The sequence below is a fragment of the Chinchilla lanigera genome, unplaced genomic scaffold (assembly GCF_000276665.1).
Source record: "Chinchilla lanigera isolate Chin_1 unplaced genomic scaffold, ChiLan1.0 scaffold00053, whole genome shotgun sequence".
In the NCBI taxonomy this organism is placed as follows: domain Eukaryota; kingdom Metazoa; phylum Chordata; class Mammalia; order Rodentia; family Chinchillidae; genus Chinchilla; species Chinchilla lanigera.
Genome location: NW_004955454.1, coordinates 15,592,589 through 15,611,363, shown reverse-complemented (window position 1 = coordinate 15,611,363; position 18,775 = coordinate 15,592,589). Strand labels below are relative to the sequence as shown.

The 18,775-nt window shown below is 37.5% G+C and overlaps 1 long non-coding RNA gene across 2 annotated transcripts in view; it reads left to right on the top strand.

The window, feature by feature from the left end:
* LOC106149808 overlaps positions 1–12,202 on the top strand; it is a 31,183-nt gene extending 18,981 nt beyond the window's left edge. The window contains exons 2-3 of one of the 2 annotated variants that reach the window (XR_001236220.1): positions 9,768–9,946; positions 10,604–12,202. This is a non-coding gene — a long non-coding RNA (uncharacterized LOC106149808). Of the gene's footprint in view, positions 1–9,767; positions 9,947–10,392; positions 10,484–10,603 lie in introns of those variants that run through there. The other variant, XR_001236221.1, reaches the window with a different exon arrangement.
* Positions 12,203–18,775: the final 6,573 nt, after the last annotated feature.

Sequence of the window (18,775 nt, the reverse complement as noted above, 5' to 3'; positions counted from 1 at the left end):
AATTGTTTTCACTGTTGGTAAGAATATGCTTTATACAGTAGTAGTGGTGGTATCTGCATAGATTTCCATTACCTTCCCCCATTTCCTGTGGAACTTATCTCTTGGGCCTTTGTTTTGCTAATCAGTGTACCTTTTCACTTCTTTGGTTGGCGGAAGTTGTATGTTGCAAATGAAAATCAATTCTGCTTTGTCAGTGCAATTCATTTTCTATTTTTCTATGGTAATGTTATTTATAACAATTTAAAACTATCTGCTGTGGCTTTCTTTGCTAACAGCGGGGAGGAAGTACTATGGGACAGATAAAGAGTTTGTGTTGCTAAAAAATGACACCCCAAGGACAGATCCGGGCTGAGGAGATGAAACCGCAGAGAGAAGATTCAGCCGCACAAAGCACTGGGAGCTATTTAATGAAGAACCAAATAATCTTGCTTCAAAAGGCCTTGTGGAAATTCCTGCCTAAATCTTGACAACTGTGAATCACCCAAAGAGGTTAGATTACGTTGCTGTGTTCTTTTAATGGGCAATGCAATGAGGTTTACAATTTAGAAAGATTATTACAAAAATTCTCAAAGTAAAAATGGTTTGCTTCTCCAAAGTGGTACATTTCAATTATCTCTAATGAGAACAGTACGTGCGACTTAGTCAGAGTGTTCTCCAGACCAGCAAATACCCAAAGAATAACCTCATTTTCAAAGTACTCAGGACAACTATCTTGGTAGCAGGAAAAAATATTAAAGCTTCCATATGTTTATATTTCTGTCATCCTTTTGCATTCTCTTGTCATATATTTTATAGTGTATGCCATATATAATGTGATGCATATATATTACAAATATACCAATACATTAACATTTCAGTGCATGCTGAAAAAACTGTGTAAGTTTGGATCATAATCAGGAGAGGCTGGAAGCCTCTGCTATACATATATAAACTCATAAAATTAAGTATGATTTTACATCATTACTTTAGACTGCAAAGAAAAGTTGAAACTAGGAACCATTGCTACTCAAATGGATTTTCCTTCATCTTGGGTTGCTCATATTATTAACATAAAACTAAAGAGACATTTCTATAAAAACTAAAGAGACATTTCTATAAAAACTAAAGAGACATTTCTATAAAAGAAAGAAAGAAGAAAATTGGGTTTCTTTAAGAAGGCTTTCTCACCCTCTTACTTTTGTCCTAAAAATCAGCGCCTTGTTTCACAAATTGTTCTTCGTACTCATCAGCATAAACAAAATCTATCAAGACCAAACTCCTGCCATTGTATCTGTGTGACATGGGACGGTGACAGGTGGTTTCTGTGTGTTGAGGACAAAATGGAATAGACTGTAAACTACAACGCTGCCCCTTTCTGTAGCTGTGGTGATTAACTTTGTGCACTGGCCCGGCTGGCCAGGGTGCCTAGGTGTTTGGCCCGGCACAAATCTAGATCTTGTGGCGAAGGTATTCGCTTTTAGATTTGACTGACATTCTGATCAGTAGATTTTGAGTAAAACAGCCTACCCTTCGTAAGTGGCTAAGTCTCATCCAATCAGTTGAGGGCTTAAAAATGAAGACCAAGGTCCCCCCGCCAGAAGGAAACAGTTCTGCTTATTAACTGCAACAGGGAGATTCTCCCTGCTTCGCTCTTGTGCTGCATAAGGCGGCTTCAGCTCTCAGCTGGAGGCTCGCAGACGCCAGAACTTGTATTTGTCCTTGCTGTTCCCATGACGGCATCAACCAATTCTGTAACAACTTCCTTCCTCTCCTTTTCCCTTTCCCTCTCCCTTTCTCCCTCTCTTAGAACCTGACTGCTCGGCCTAATACTACACTCTCCCACCTGCACATCCCCATTATTTTCACTTACGTGCAAGTGAATAGATTTTTAAAACTTAATCAAATATAGATGAATATGAAGTGTAGATGATATACTCGCCAATTTGAATTTGTCTCAACCAGAGGTATATACAGAAACATAGCCAAGGTTACCTTAGATGACATAAAAGCTTAGCTACTCAAAGAATAATGCAATTAGGATATATCTTCCATTCTTTGACCTGTAATTTGCAGAGGGGATTTTGCCCAACAGTAATTAATGTCACTCAATCATTCAGTCCAGTACGTAAAGTGAGCCTGGACTCTATGACTCTCATCTAAGAACTCTGTACAGCTACTAATATCGTCTTATGCTTCTTCTTTGAACATCTTTGAATCCGAAGAGTCCTTTGATTCTTCCCTGGCATAGTTTATTTCCACCCAGTTAGTGTGACCTCCATGATATGTTCACTTTCACGATGGCCTGGGGGCGACAACCATGATAGTTGAGCAGAATCTCTCGGACTGCTCTGTCTCCTCCCTGGAAGCTGTAATGACTGTTGAGGAAGCACATCTACCCTGCTTGTAAGAACCAATGAATTTATAAATTGTGACTCCATTTCTCCGCGGTCTTGGTACCCTTGCTTGAGAGCACTGTCCTCGTCTCTCGGGTTACTCAGCTGCCAGGCATAGCCATTCTGCTTTGAAAGGCACAGATTCGCCTCAAGGATGTGTCCTCTGATTCCTGCGTGGGAACAGGTGAGACTTATTAGAGATTGGCACTTCGCAGCCGTGTGACCTCTGATCACCTCCACCTCCCACCTTCATTTTCCTCCCCATTGAAATGCAAATTGTGATGCTTCTCTGATTTCTGCAAGAGAGATTAAGACAAAATGTGATGAAAATGTATGTAAAACACACTTGACTATAAAAAGCTCTACCAACATAATCTTTGCCCTGCTGCTCATGTTTTCCTGAATAAATATTTCCAGACTCTACTTCAGCATAACATTTACATCCCTATGACATTTGTTACTACACTGTACTCTGTGCATTTATCAATCTATCTTGTACATTGATCTACAGATTCCTGAGCTTAATGAAGTGTCTACTTAACATGCTTCTGGATTGCTTGCACTTAAAAATTACTCAGCTTCCTCTGTTACGACTGTTTAGACTCTATCATTTACTTACTTTAAACTCATTGATTTTATGGATATTTATAACTCTGATCAAGTTAAAAGATATCACAATCAAGTGCAAATTATTTCCAGGATCTTTATGAGATATTTAAGCTCACTATGTGTATTGTAAGAATAAAGTGTAATCTGTGTCCTGCAAGAACTTTCAATTAAATTAGAAAAATAAGAATAATTCCTCATGAGTAAAAAAATAAAATAAAATAACCTTTTACTCCACACAGTATTGAAGTTTTTAAAGAATATTCTATTGCTTATCTTTCACAAAGACATATTAATCAATTTCTTAGCTGAGGTGAGATGACAACCAAAGGGACTTATACTTACTGGCCTTGTAGGACTGCTACAGGTCACCACCTTGAGTGTGGTCTGTGTCTCATTTGACTTCAACAATAAGCACAAATATGCTGGTTCTCATCATGTGCCATGTGATGAATGCTTTGCTCTTTTATCTTTCACTTATCTAATTAACTACCAATCTAGAATGTCATGTTACTCCAGCCACTATACTCCATCTAGCCAGAGAAATCAAAATGACCAAGATAGCAAAAACTTGTTAGTAATATTTTTGTATAAAGATATCACTTCATATAAATATATAATGTACAAACGTGTAATTTTTTGGTGATGCTGGAGTTGGAACCCAGGTCCTGCTGCATGCTAAGCCTGGGGTCTGATACTTACCTATATACTCAGTGCTATATTTTTGGGTAAGTGTTTCTGTTTATATCCCACAAAAGATTTCAAGTGGTTACAACAATTGTGAGGTTCCCTCAAAGGAAATAATTCATTGAATCTTACCTTTTTTTGGCAAAATCTGACTCTAAATACTGACATATCTTTGTACACATCTGAGACCATAAAGATTTAAGCCTTAATATTTTCATTTTTTTATTTTAAAGAGATTAAAAAACAACAAAATAACAACAACATAAACAAAAACAAAACAAAGCAAAAATAATAAAAATGATACAGGGTTTCAGAACAAATGATAAGAATTAACAGTGATGGTTGTATTGCACATTGTTATTTTCAGTGAAGTTGCTCAGACTACCAGGTATAAGAATGCAAGATTGATCAAACCATTAAAGAGAATAAAAAATAATTTTAAAAAAAGCAATAGAAAATACGAAACTTTACTTAGTAAGCCTTGATATTAAAAATACATGGATAGAAATCTAAACATGAGTTTTGTCTCTGTAAAGTAACAAAGTTTTCTTGGAGCATTGATCTCTCTTAAAATGTTTTTCTTTGAGTGATCTACTTAAAAACAATGACGGGGATCACTTATCAAAATAATTTCCAATACTTTACATGGTTTCCAAAGAAATTTTATTACTTAAGAAAGATGACACCTCTGTATTCTTTTAATAGGAAGATTAACTTTTTCCATTAATTCTCTGTGCTTGCCTTTGAAGTCTTTTAATTATTCTGATTAAGTGAACATTGTTTCACAGTTTCCTGTGATCTTATTGGTTTTAAATGTTCTTGACAAACGTCCCCAAAAATCAAATTCTAATTTGAACTTTTTGTCCTTTAACTTTGAGATGTTCTGGAGGACCTGTTAAAAGTCTCAAAGGAATTTTGCCTCCCGCCTTGTAAAAAAGAGATATTAAAGTAAAAGTATGTAGGCTGATTAATGTAGGAAGTACCTTAATGTAGGAAGTAAGGTAACCTTGGCTATGTTTCTGTATATACCTCTGATGATTATGTAGGAAGCATTGTCAAATAAATAATGCTAAACCTACTTTAAGTTATACCTACAGATATTATTAATATTAGTGTCCCAGAAATTGCATAAAATTCCAAGAAATATATGTCCTGGTAAAATACTGTCAGTCAGAATTTTGGTTGTTATCTTAAAATGTTTTACACCATAGAAATAACAAGATTTCCTTGTCAACTGTATCATTCCTATAACGAACTCTCATCAATTTTTGACCTTTGCCACTTTAAATCTTGTCATCCACAGACATCTAATTGTTTCATGTTAGTATTTTCATGAAAGCTTTTGCAAGCAGACATAACTTAAAGGGTTTCAACTTCGAGGGGATTCATGAAAAGGATTCTGATGTGTAAAGGTTTCTGAGATAATTTAAGATTAAATCATTGTACTAAGGATTTATATGTTTCTGATAAATTGTGAATCCATGAAACTTGATAACCAAAAATCAAGCAAATCAAGAACTAAACATATAATCAGGAACAATTAAGAGATTTTTATGCCTTTGTACTTGAAATTTTCCTAATTTTTCATTATCCAGATTTGAGGAAACTTTTTCTTCCCTTTTAGCATAAACTATCTACAGACTATAGCACTTTGGCAAAGCATACCTTTGTGAACAGAATTGAAACAATTGCTGTTTTTTCTCTAGCTGCTTTCTCCAGAATTCAAAAACTGCTAGTGTTCTTATTCTGATGACAATATAGTTATTTGCATGAGTTCAAAAAGAATTTATTCTCTTTATAACATGACACTATTGGAAAGATTAATAATATGACCGCACCTTTGAGAATGTACATACACTACCTGGCTTTAAGAGTTTCCAAGCCCAATGTAATAAGTGAAAGAATATTACAAATGTTTAGATTTTTATTTCAAGAGAAGAGAAATTCATCCAAATTTATAGATCTTGCAGACAAAGTCTGATGGTGAGAGTTTGGTTTACTTTTCCGACCTCAGGAGTATTTTAAAAGTTTACTCTGAGATTTTTTTTCAAAAGTTCTAGCAAACTAAACTTTAAAAGAGTCTATCTAATTAATATTCTTGTTGGACTTACTTATGTGAATAATCAGACCAACTTTAATGAGACATTCAGTGTACAAATAAATAGATCTTACTATCATTAATTTGGGTGAAAATGGAGGCAGCTGTAGAGGAAGAAGATATTTAAGAAGGAAGCTATGGTGTATCTGTTATTAGACTGTAGCCCTGTTTGTTATTTCTGAGACTTTATTATCTACCTGTGAACAGGACTGGATTCTGGATTCTGAATTCTTCTACAGTATGTGATGAAAACTGCAATGGATGTTTAAATTTTTTAAAATTTAAACTAAAAATTTAAACTAAAATTTAAACTAAAAAACATAGTACCCCATCTATCCCAACTGCCCCAAAATACTCACCTTGCTTTCTAACACACCTATACAACATTCCTGCCACTTTTTAAAGTGGTTCTAGAAGTCCTCTTTTCTATCTTTAGCGGTGTTTTCCTGGCTACCTCGATGTTCTGAATCAATTCAAATTACTTACCTAATGTAGTCATCTTAACTTTGGGGAAGAGCCATAATAAAGTCGCACATAAAGTAAAATAAGTGGATGAGGACACACCCTAACGTTTCCATGGGCCCACTTTTCTATTACATGATAATCACTATATTTTCATCACACCTCCTGAAGACATTCATGAAAGAGAAACTCCAGAACTGGAAGTAGCAAGAACAATGAGATCCACATGTTCAAAGCAAGGGGTAGTATTTTAAGGGAAACAGCTTGCTGTAATAAAAGTTTTTAACTGACTTTTAAATTTTTATGAGTACATATTTGCCATACATAATGACCACATGGCATAGGAGATCTGTACCTGTACATAACATGTCTTACTTCTTCTATTTTTCCCATTCCCCTTGCCTCCCTTAAACCCTTCTTCCCCTCCCTATTTACCAAAGCTTTGTTTTCATTTTCTTCCTTGCATTTTCTTTTTCTTTATCCCTTTTCACTTCCTTCCTTCCCTTTACCTGTTTCTTTGTTCTCCTTCCCATTTGAACACGTTCTTCCTACTTCCCAATATCTATCCTCCATTTTTGTCCTTATTTACTCTTTGGGTTTTTCACGCAAGAGAAACTTGTCTGTCTGATTTATTTCACTTAATATTATACTCTCCAGGTGCGTCTATTTACCTAAAAATGACTCACATTTATCCTTTGTATGGCAGAGTAGTCTATAAATTTATACACATTGTATATGAACACCACATTTTTTTATTCACCTGTCGATGGTCATGTGGGCTGTTTCCATTATTTAGCTGGAAAAATTTGGCCACTGTAAATATGAGGATGTGTGTATTACTGTGGTATGATGCATTTAACTCTTTCAGGAAGATACCAAGAAGGGGCACAGTTGGATCAAATGGAACTTCTAGTTTTAGTTTTTTGAGGAATCCCCATACTGATTTCCATAGTTGTTCTAACAAGTTACACTCATACCAACAGTGGAGAAGGACTTTTTCCCTCCATGGTACCACCACCATTTGTTATTGGTGAGTTACTTGATGGTAGCCATTCTTTCTAGGGTGAGATGGAATCTCAGTGTTGTTTTAATTTGCATTTCTTGAACGACCAGTGATGTTGAACATTTTTCATATATATTTGCTTCTTTTACTTCTTCATCGGAGAGGTGTCTATTCACTTCAGATGCTCATATTGGGGTTGGGTGTTTTAATTTGGGAGATCTAATTTTTTTTTAGTTCTAATATATATATATTAGATGTGAGTCCTTCTCTGAGGAAGAGCTAGTAAAACTTTTTTCCCATTCTCTGGACTGTCCCTTAACTCTGTTTGTGTTTTTTTTCACTGTGCAAAAGCCTTTTAATTCGATGTGATTCCAGTTATTGATTCTATGTAGTATTTCCTGTGAGACTGGGGTCTTATTCATAAAGTCTTTGCCTTGACCTATATGTCTTTGAGAGTTCTACCTATTCTCCCAGAAGATTAAGTATTTCTGTCTTTGTATCTAGATTATAGATCCATTTCAATTTTATTTTAGTGAATGTTGAGACATACAGGTCTAGGTTCAGTCTAGCATGTGTAAAACCAATTTTCCCAGCACCATTTGTTAAAGAGGTTATCTTTCCTCCAGTGAATGTGCTTGGCCCCTTTGCCAAAGATAAGGTGACTATGTTTGGAGTTGATTCTGCATCTTCTAATCTGTTCCATTGATCCTTGGGTCTGTTTTTGCTTGTTTGTTTGCCAGTACCATGCAGTTTTTAATCACAGAAGTTTTGTAGTATAACTTTAAGTCAGGGATTGTGCAATGCCCCCTACCTTCCCTTTGTTGCCAAGAATTGCTTTTGCTATTCTAAGTCTCTTCTGCTTCCATGTGACTTTCAGGATTGTTTTCCCTAGTTCTATGAGGTATGTTACTGGTATTTTGATTGGAATTGAATTAAATCCGTATAAAAGTTTTGGAAGTCTAGTCATTTTCACTGTATTAGTGTTGCCTATCCAAGAACAGGGGATGTCTTTCTGTTTCCTTATATCCTCTTTGATTTCCTTTTTCAGAGTACTGTAGTTTGCAATGGAAAGTTTCTCATGTCCTTTATTAGGTTTGTTCCTAGGTATTTCATTTTTCTTGATGCTATTGTGAAAGCTGTTGTTTTCCTGATTTCTCTCTCAGTGAGTTTGAAATTCATGTACAGGAATGCTGTTGAGTTTTGAGAACTGACTTTGTACCCTGCTATGCTACCAAATTTGGTAATTAATTCTAAGAGTCTTTTGGTAGAGTTTTGGGGTCTTGTATATAGAGTACCATGCCATTTGCAAGTAAGGATAATTCAACTTCTTCCTTTCTTGTCCATATCTTTTATATTTCTTTCTCTTTCTAATTGCTCTGGCTAATGTTTCCAAGAATATATTGAACAGGGGCGGTGATAGTGAACATCTTTGTCTTGTTCCTAATTTTAGAGTAAAAGCTTTCAGTTTTTGGTCATTTAGTGTGATCAGTACCTACTTTAAGAATTTATATTCTACTAAATTAAAAAACTCAGAAGAAATGGACACATTGCTAGATACATATGAATTACCACTATTGAATCAAGAAGATATAAAAATTTTATATAATCCAATATCATCCAATGAAATTAAAGCATAATAAAAAATGACCAACAAATTCCCAGGTCCTGAGAGATTCACTGTTGAATTTTATAAGAACTTTAAAGAAGATTGAATACCACTACTTCTCACACTCTTTAATGAAACTGAAAGGGAAGCTATTCCTGAAAGTAAGCATTACCTAGATACCAAAACCAGAGAAAGATCCATCTAAGAAAGAGAAATACAGGCCAATCTCCTTAATGAACATAGATGCAAAAACACTCAGTAAGATACTGGCAAACACAATACAGCAAATTATCAAATAGAAATACACCATGACCAAGTAGGATTCATCGCAAAGATTCAGGGATGATTCAACATATGCGAATCAATAAGCATAATGCACCACATAAACAGAACCAAGGACCAAACCATATGATTATCTCAATAGATGCAGGAAAACCGTTTGACAAACTCAACCCTAAAAATATCTAAATAGAGGGTCTTATACCTCAGTCTGATGAAAGCTATCTATAACAAACCAACAGCCCACATCATACCAAGAGGGTTTAATTTAAATATCCACCGTGTATTTTGAGTGCACCTTATAGTTCCCACCAGTGTCTTCCTAGGACACTCCAAACTCATGGCTAGTCTTCTCCCACATCTCTAAACTGGAATCACCCGGCACAAGACCTCCCTTTTCTGAGGACCTAGAGGCTAGTGCTTGTCATTTTATGTCAGTTTCAGGAGCCGTCCCTCCTCTGACGTGTGGGCTACTCAAGGAGTTCTCCCAACGGCCTAACTCCACAGTCCAAGGCTTTCAAACTACAATATTCAAACTAAAATATTCTTCAAGTTCAAATCCAGACATCTTCTCAGCTAACCTCACTCTGGACTCAGACCAAGTTCACAGTTTGTTGTAGCTGTTAACCTTTGCTTTTCTTTTGTTTATTTTAGCTGATTTGGTTTATGGCAGTTTGGGATAAAGAAAAATCCTCCAGTCTATTGGTATTGGCCTCTCAGCAGTCTTCGCTGTGACCTCCCTGGAGCACTTACATCCTCTCCGGGTCTCACATGGTCACAGCTGTCACTGACAGGACATATTGTCTCACCGTGTTTAGAGCAACACAGACAGGGTGAGTAACAGAAAGGGTATTTTCTTCCCACAATTCCACATCATGCTTCAGGAGTTCCACACCAAGACAAAGATAAATCTGCCACGCCGATAACTCGGAGTGATATTCATGCCATAAATTTTGATCAAATCTCTTAGTACAAGCTAAAAGTTTGATCAAAGGTGGGGAATTGCTAAACAAAATTTTTAGTATCTATTGTTCTGAAGTGAGCTCCTACAGTAGCTCTCCAAAGACTAGACCAAGTCAGCCCTGAGAAACTCATCCAAGTGCCATACACTCAAACTAAACTTACCCATAAGCCAGCTATAAAGAAGGAAGCATAGGAGATTCACAGCAGCCAATCCAAAGAGGCCTAGTCAATCTGAGATAAGGACGCCCCCCATTTTAACCCAGACAAAAAAAGTTCACCTCAAAATAACCCTTCTACTTTTTGTTCCTTGTTTCAGCTTTCTTTTTTTTCTGACTCACAGCCTACCACTTCTGCTTAGTCCAGCAAAGCAAAATGTTACATTGTACAGCATAAGCATATGCCGTCAAAAAAAGTAAATGTATGCAGTCAACAAAAGTAAATACAGTAATATTTTAGATCTTTAGATCTTTAAAGCCCAAGCTGTTGAAATGGTAGTTTCTGACATTACCATCAGTCGAATTCTTCAGTTTCAGACGCAGGGCCCCAGAAGAAGGCACTCCGCACAGAGATCTGAGAACGGTCACAGACAGAGCCCAATCCACTGGGGTCAGGCGACTCGCGCACTGGTGTTACGGCCTCCTTCTCGCTCGACGGATGTTAGTAAGCTGCGCCCAGCTCTGCGGGGGGCTGGGGAGCCAAACCGGACGGAGCAGAATGTGCAGTGGATTTGAGGGAGGAGGGTGAAGGAGGGGCGTTCCGAGGGCCGTGAGACACGGCGCGGACTGCGCAGCACCGTTACAGGCCTGGGTGAGACAGCGGCTGCCCAGAGACCAGGGCAGAGCAGGGAGGCCAGGAGCGTCTGGATGGAAGTAAACTTTGGGTGAGACGGTCAAGTACACAAGACTCAAAGGTACAAAAGTGAGAGAAAATCTTGGAAATAAAACTGTACAAGTTCCAAGAAGAGGTATACCGAAACTCAGGAACCCGCCGCTGTCAGCAGCAGAGAAGAGCGGCGCCGGGAAAGCTTTGGAAGTCATTTATTAACCAAACTATGAACTTGACGTAGGTATTACTAAGAGGAAAGTTGCCTCCTAACGGTATGGCTTATCCTTAACCACCCTCCACTGGGTTGCACCAATATTTCGTCTCTGGAGGCTGCAGAGCTCATGGTTTCCGTGAGAGGCTGCCCGGACCAGACCCTCCCGGAGGAGAGCCAGGGCGGTGGGGTCATCGCGGAGATACCTGCGCGGTCTTCCAGGAGAAAGAGGTGGGTGCGCTCCCCTGGGACCCTGAAGTCATTACTTGTGCGGTGCTGCAGCCTGAAACCAGAGGGCTGCTCTGGAGCCGGTGCTCCGTCACTGGACAGTCCTAGCCTGGACCTTCACCTCTTACAACCTCGCTGCACGAGTAACGCTTGAGTCTGAGATGCGGACTTCTCTTTCACAATCTGTGTGTTCCCAGAGCTCGACCTTAAGGCTGACACATGATGAGAACTTCGCCTGCATTTGACAAATGAATTAATTAAGAAAGAATGAGAAAGTAAGTAGGCTTTTTTAAGTTCCTTTTTTGATTCAAAAGTCATAGGACTTTATAGCCAAGAAATTTTTCTTTTGTGAGAATATAGTAGAATTTGTACTTAAAGACATGCGCTTCTATTCCCTGCATATAATAAGATTCTGGTGAACTCAACGAGGTTTTGTTCTGTACATGCTACCTTTAAGTCACGCTGGAAAAATTAAGACAGAAAGAGCAATTTTTTAAAAACAAAGTTTGTGGTGATGTTAATAAAGATCAGACAACAAAGACACTCAAATAGCAATTCTCAACTATTATCCTTCAACTCCAAATTCTACCTTCTATTTCATAACATTAGGAAATTTTGAAAGTGAAAGCCACTATGAATATTGATTTCTTTTGGGTAAAAAATTTTAATTGATAAAATTCTGCGAAGATTTTATTCACTCACTGCAAGGTAGCACATATATACTCCACAAATTTATTTTCAATTTTAAGAATGATTCCTGTAGTAAAGGCACCATTTTGATAACAAAACTAAAATAAAAGTGACACTCATTACACTGTGTAGAAAAATGTAATTTTCATTTTGTTCCCTTGCAAAATTTTGAAGCAATAAATTAAATGATATAAACTAAAAGCCTGTCATTTTAATTTATCCAGATTCAGTTCAACTTTGAAGTCATTAATCTATGCTACATTACTATCCAATTTGAGAAAAAAAAAACATGGCTAAGTCAACAGATTAAATTAGTAAATATAATATTTTTAAATAAACTTTTTATTCATTTATGTTAGAGTATTTTTTGCTGTTCAAATTTAATTAGTTTCTTGGGAAGATGAATCTTATGAAATGATATTACTGGCCATTTACATAATTGTCATTACTAATAATTGCTTGTTTTAGAATGAATTAGGCTTGAAAAAGAGTGCATAGGCAATTGCATGTTATAATTTCCAGTGAAAATATATTAATCATTTTACTAAATTATAATTTTAATCAGTGAGGAGGTTACATTGCTTTCTGTCACAGAGTAACAGTGCTGTAATTTATGCTGAGAATTCAGATGTCTTTGAAGACTGAGTGAACATGAATTTCTATTTGTTTTAAAAACAAAGCAACAGCACATGTTTTCTCATTGTGCTTTTTAGCACATTGCTTCTTAATAGGGGAAATTTGAAATAAACTCTCATTTTCTGAAATTACTTAAATTATTTATGACCCCCAAGCCCTCCAACTGATGCTGGATTAGAAATGTAGATGAATTATTCTAAGAATGGAAACAGCCATTGAGCTGAAATAATGAATTTTATTAATATTTATAGTCTTTCTACTTTCTCCTCTCCGGCAAAATTATTTAATCTATAACTGAGTTACTTCTGGACTTTGTATTAAAGCAAATATACTTGGTCAATATTGAATGATAATTTCTAATGCATAAATAACGCAAAATCCAACCAAAAGACATTTCTGCCAGAAGATCAGATTCTCAGATGCAGAATGCAATACATACGAATGAATCACTATAAGCCAGTCAAGTTCATGCCATACAGATTTTGGAAGACTGATGCACCTGCTGTCCAAGCTCATGGTCATTTTAGGAATGCTAGCCAAGATTCCCAAGGTTTCAGATAATCACATTCAACGCATTTTCAAGCAAAAAGTTATAAGTTGGAAAGAATTACTTTAAGGTCTTCTGCTATAAACTCTGGTGAAAACATGGCCTTTAGGAAATGGTATATGAAAAGCAAATGCTACTCAAATAGAGAACAACTTGGACCCAAAACATTACTGGGCCAGGTCACCTCCTGTACCTCTCAGGGATCATCAGTATTTGAACCGCTAAGTAGATTCACCATAAAGATAAGAGCCCTAGAACTGGAAGGGAAATGGATGTGAATAGAGATCAGGACGTTTTCTAGGTTGTCCAGTGCTTATGAACTGAATTAACCCCATTCGGATGTTAAACTCTAACCCCCAGAGCCTCAGAATGCAACTGGGTTTGGAGTCAGGGCTTTTAAAGAGGTAGTAAGTTGAAATGAGGCCATGAGGCATGGCCCTAAGTGAATATGACTGCTGTCCTTATAAGGAATGGAAATTTGTATACAAGGGGAAATACCACGGAGGTAGGCACAGAGAGAATCCTACGTGTGGACACATTCAGAGGGTGGCCATCTACAAAGCAAAGAGAGAGAGCTTATGCTACCCTGAAGTGCTGGAACTTGGTCTGTTGGACAGTAGGAATGCTTTCTGAGAGGACAAGGACAACCAGATGCACATTTTAAAGGAAATCTAGCAATTGTGTAGAGAATGAATTTAAATAGAGAAGTGTATACAAACCATTTCATTTTCTTTCAAAAAACAAAAAACTGTATCTATTCATTATCTCTTCAAACTTCTACTGAGTGCCTATTTAAACACATTACTAAAGTGATTTTCCTTAAGGAGAATTGTGCTATTTAATGATAGATAGTTTAGTTGTAATTTTAGAAAGAATAAATGCAAATTTGGGGGGTTTTTTGCTAATAGGCCAATACAATGTTTAATTATGCAGTTGGCATGGTGTCACATAATATTAAGGACTGAATTCAACTATACCTAACAATAGATGATGGTAATTTAAATGATGGCAGAAGCAAAAGAATTGAAAAGGAAAATGTATATAAGTTCTCCCTTTGCCGTGCATGGAGTACACACATGATAGGAAGTGCTTGGGACTGACTCTTGCATGGTGGGATTTAAGTCTGCTGGTCTACCTGGGTGATCCTGAATGAGCCCTTAACTCTGGATTCTGTTCCTCAAAATGAGAAGATGAGGCTCAACCTTAACTCTTTTATTAGCTCTGAAGACTCCCTGAGCCTATGATTTCATCTTATTTTACAGCACCTCATCTCATAAAAGTTCAAGGAAGATAGAACCTACAATTACACTAGAGGAAAAATTTTCATTTTTCTAATATTCAGCTACAATTTCAAATACCCTTTCGACTTCACTTGTGACAAGGGACTTGAGTGAGCTAGTGATGTTGCATGTAGAGTTTATGCAAAACTTTGCTCATATTTTAAATAAATCAGAGGTAATTTTCAAACATAATTTGAAATTTTAATGAGAAGAAGCAATGTTATTCATGAAATTTCCTTTAATTCTGCTTATTATCCATGGAGATGATTAAGGATGTAGGCACGGTATTTGTTATCTACGGTTCCTATTCAGATTGACCTCTCATTGAAGTCTCATTCTCCCATCAAATACAGAAAGACAGTCTGCAAAGGGGCTATTGTGCCTTGGTAATTATTTAGCTGCTTTCTGTATAGTAATGTCTCTGTGCCATGTGGTATAGCAATTTAAATTTAAAAAAAAAAAAGAAATAGTAAATAAACACAGGTGAAAAACTTCTAAACATAAAATCTGTTGATTTGTGATTTAGAAATGCAATTTGTAGAGCACATTAACACTTCCACTTAACAGAGGAAAACCTAGCACTGATTATTGTAAAACTATATTTTAATAACTAAATAACAAATTGTTCTCTTTAGATCCATGAGGTCACTATCATTTTGTAGCAAACCTAATGCAAAAATTAACAAGCTCCTCGGTCTTGGCCCTAGGACAACCCGGTAAGTCCAGCAACTGAGAAGGGAGTGAGGGGGAGGAGGGAGGGCGGAGCCAGGTGGTAAAGGGGGTGGGACTGAAGCCAGACGGGAAAGAGGAAAACTACTTCCTGAAAACCCACAGGGAGGAGCTGCTGCCGGAAATACCGGTTCTGACTTTTCATCCCTGTTAGAGATTGGGTGTTTTTACTCCTCTCAAATTCATTTGCTGAATTCTAATAGCCAATACAGTTAGGAGGTAGGACCTTTGGGAGATAATTAGGTCAGGTGGGGGATCACCGGAACACCACCATGCTGGCAGCTTGATTGGAAAGTCTACCCTGAAGAAATCTGAGAAATAATTTCTGTTGTTTCTAAGCCACCTTATCTCCGGATCTTTGTTATGGTATCCTGAGCTAAGACACCTCTTTTAAAACTACTTTGTGTTCTTTTACGAAGTTTCCAAAGAAAAAATAAAGCAGAGTTGGTCAGTAGTTAAAGCAGAGTAAATACATCATATTCAGAACTACCTGCAATAGGGGGCAAAGACTTCAGTGTAGAATTGGGTCCAGTTTAAATTACAGCTTGGCACACAAGAATGTATAGACAAGGAATGGAGTGTGAGGCAGTGCATGGAAAATTACTGAGAAGAAACATCAGGAGTAGCGGGAATTCTGCCTCAACCGACCTAATAGGATTCTTTCAGAAAACAGGCCAGAGTAATCAGACAGCTCGTAGGGATGGTGGAAGACGAGGGACCTGGTCCTGGTCGGATATCAAGGTGGTCAGATATTGAGGAAGGGGGTTCTTGCTAAACTACCTCACCAGGTGAGAACTTCGCTAAAAGTAGATTTTACAAGGAATAGGAATAGGAATAGGAATAGGAGAGCTTTCTGGAACCTGACAAAGGTTTGGGGAAGCAAAAAAATTTGTCTGTCCTCTCTCTTAAGGAAATAAGATACATCCTTCTTTCCTTTGAACTATATTAGTCCGTTAACCACCCCTCCATATGAAGTCATTCCTGATATCTGATAAGGGGCCACCTCCTCCACCATTCCCCAAGGGATGTCTAGTCACCTTGGCTTGCCTTTACACAAAAAATGTTTTTAGGACAATTTAGCCAGAATCCCTCCTACTCCTGGCGTTTCCTCCTTGTAATTTCCCATCCACTGATACCTACTTGGCTATAAATTCCCACCAACCCATGCTATATTTATTGTTGAGCCAAATCTCTCTTCCTTGCTGCAAAACCTCATTGCCATGACCCCTGCACTTATTGTAACAATCTTTAATAAAGTCTGCCTCACTCTGTATTACAAGCATCACTGAATTTTTTCCTTTAACAATGATATATGGTTTGGCCAGGAACCTTGCTCTTAATAGGAATAATCATCTTCATGTTCAATTCACTTAGAAATTTGTGGGGTAAGTAAGATAGAACAGCACTTAACATGGGGCTGATGGGAGCGTGGCAGTTACCAGCACTTTTACTTTTCGTTCACACCCATTCAAGAACCAAGCATGACTCAATATGATTTACAAAGAAGAAATTACAGCTTGCAAGAACTTTCTGCACTTGAGAGTAACTGTACTGATTGTAACTAGATATTTGTTTTCATTTTTTAATGTTTTCTTCTCTGGAGACACAGTTTTAAAAGCGTTCAAGATGGTCAGCTCTGGATCCTTAAGCCCAAATCCCTCATGGAAGGATAAAGACAGTGTGACAGAGCTGGTCGTCAGCAGGCCCTGTGTGGTTGCTGAAGCCGACACATGGGAGTTTATATATTATGCAACCAACAAGCTTATCAGGCAAACAAAATTTATGCCCAAGGAAACTCACTGAAGCACTAAGAAACTTTGACAGTGTGTATCATATCTCTCAGCAGGGAAAACTGTAGTCAGTTTTGTAAATTTTACTCTCTCAGAAGAAAAAAGGGATAGTTCCTAGTGGTTGGCAGGTATCAGTTAGTGCTCATGGTCATTTGCCAGGAAGAAGAGGGTCTAAGTATTAACACTGAAACAAAGGTGACACCTCACATGACCTATGCAGAGAGCAGATCTACCCAGATGCCTTCTAAACGCAGATGTTACTGAGAGATTAAATGGAAGCCATTATCTTTGATCCACTCTTGGAGCCTTAGCCCAACCTGTGGAGAAATGGCTTTCCCAAGTTGTCACCTCTTCGTGTAGAAAAACATTAAACAAATCTTCACGAATCACAGATTTAGTCTGAAGAGTCAGAGGCTTCTGGCATTATTCTGATTTCTGGTGGTGAGCAGGTCCTCACCCTGAGGAATTTCCACAGCTTTTTATCTCCCCCTAGTCTATTAGGCCTTAACCCACCTATTCTCCATGGAGCCATCAATCCGGAGAGGTAAACCACACACACACACTCACACTGGCAATGGGCCTGTTTTCTTACAACATTCTTTACTGACCTAAGATTTCCCTTTATTCTCATCCCTATGCTGGAAATAGCATGGGTGTTGATGTCAAATAAACTTGGCTTAAATCCCAACTACAGTATTTATTAGCAATATAGTTCAGGACAAGTTACCCTCAGAGCTTCATGTATCCGTCAGTGATGAAATAACATATGTAATGTACCTCAGAGGATGCCCAGTATACCAGAGGGTATGTTATAGTACTCAGCTCTGCTTCCTGCTCTGCAGTTCTGACCTCAATGAGCAGTCACTTTCCCCAGGATCTTTGTTTGGATATAATTTTGCCTATGTTTGAAACTGAACACTCTTGGGAGAATTTTGATTAGATATAAGACTATACTAGTTTTCCTCCAATGAAACTTGAGTCTCAGAGATTTGTTTGTTTGTTTGTTAGTAAATTTTGAAGTAATCCCAAGAAAAAAAAATCCTTACCCCAGCTCTTGGGTTAGTAAAAAATTTTTGATAGAAAATAATAAACCTCAAGAGTAAGTTCTTTTTTTAATTTAGCAATGCACAAATCACCCAGGCGACTCAGTTTTAACTGAAATTTTAAATCTCTAGATACATTTGTCAGGTCCTCTCCTGGCTCTGTGGAATTTATACAAACTTAAAGACAAAAGAAGGAGATTTCACTTGTTCTGACGATGCCTTTTAACTGCCTCTGTCGTAGTCACAGTTTCTCCCTGTGGCTTTATTTCCATTTTATGGGATTAACTCCACAGACGACAGCACGCTGCTGCTGTTGGATACCTCATTGGAGGTTCACGCATCCGGCTAGCAGAGGGAGAGGCAAGTTCAGTTCTCTAAGACTCAAATAAAAACTCTGAAACATCTACAATAACTCAGTGTAACACTCAGAAAAACCCAGCTATCGAACACGATTTTGAAAAGGTAATGCCTAGTAGCAATTTAGGACCCTTTTCATTAATACTTGGTAGCTGATTTTTCATTCTCACCCTATGTTTATATAATGAAGTTACTAGAATTTTTAAAATATATAATTCCTCCAGAGATGAAGAAGAAAAGAAAAAGAAGGCAAACGTTAATGGAAACAAGAGCCACTTGCTCTCCACCTTCCTCCCCTGCCCCACCAGGTCGCCCCCACTGGGCTCTCAGCAGCTGTCCCTTCCGCGTGACTGAGTTTTCCAT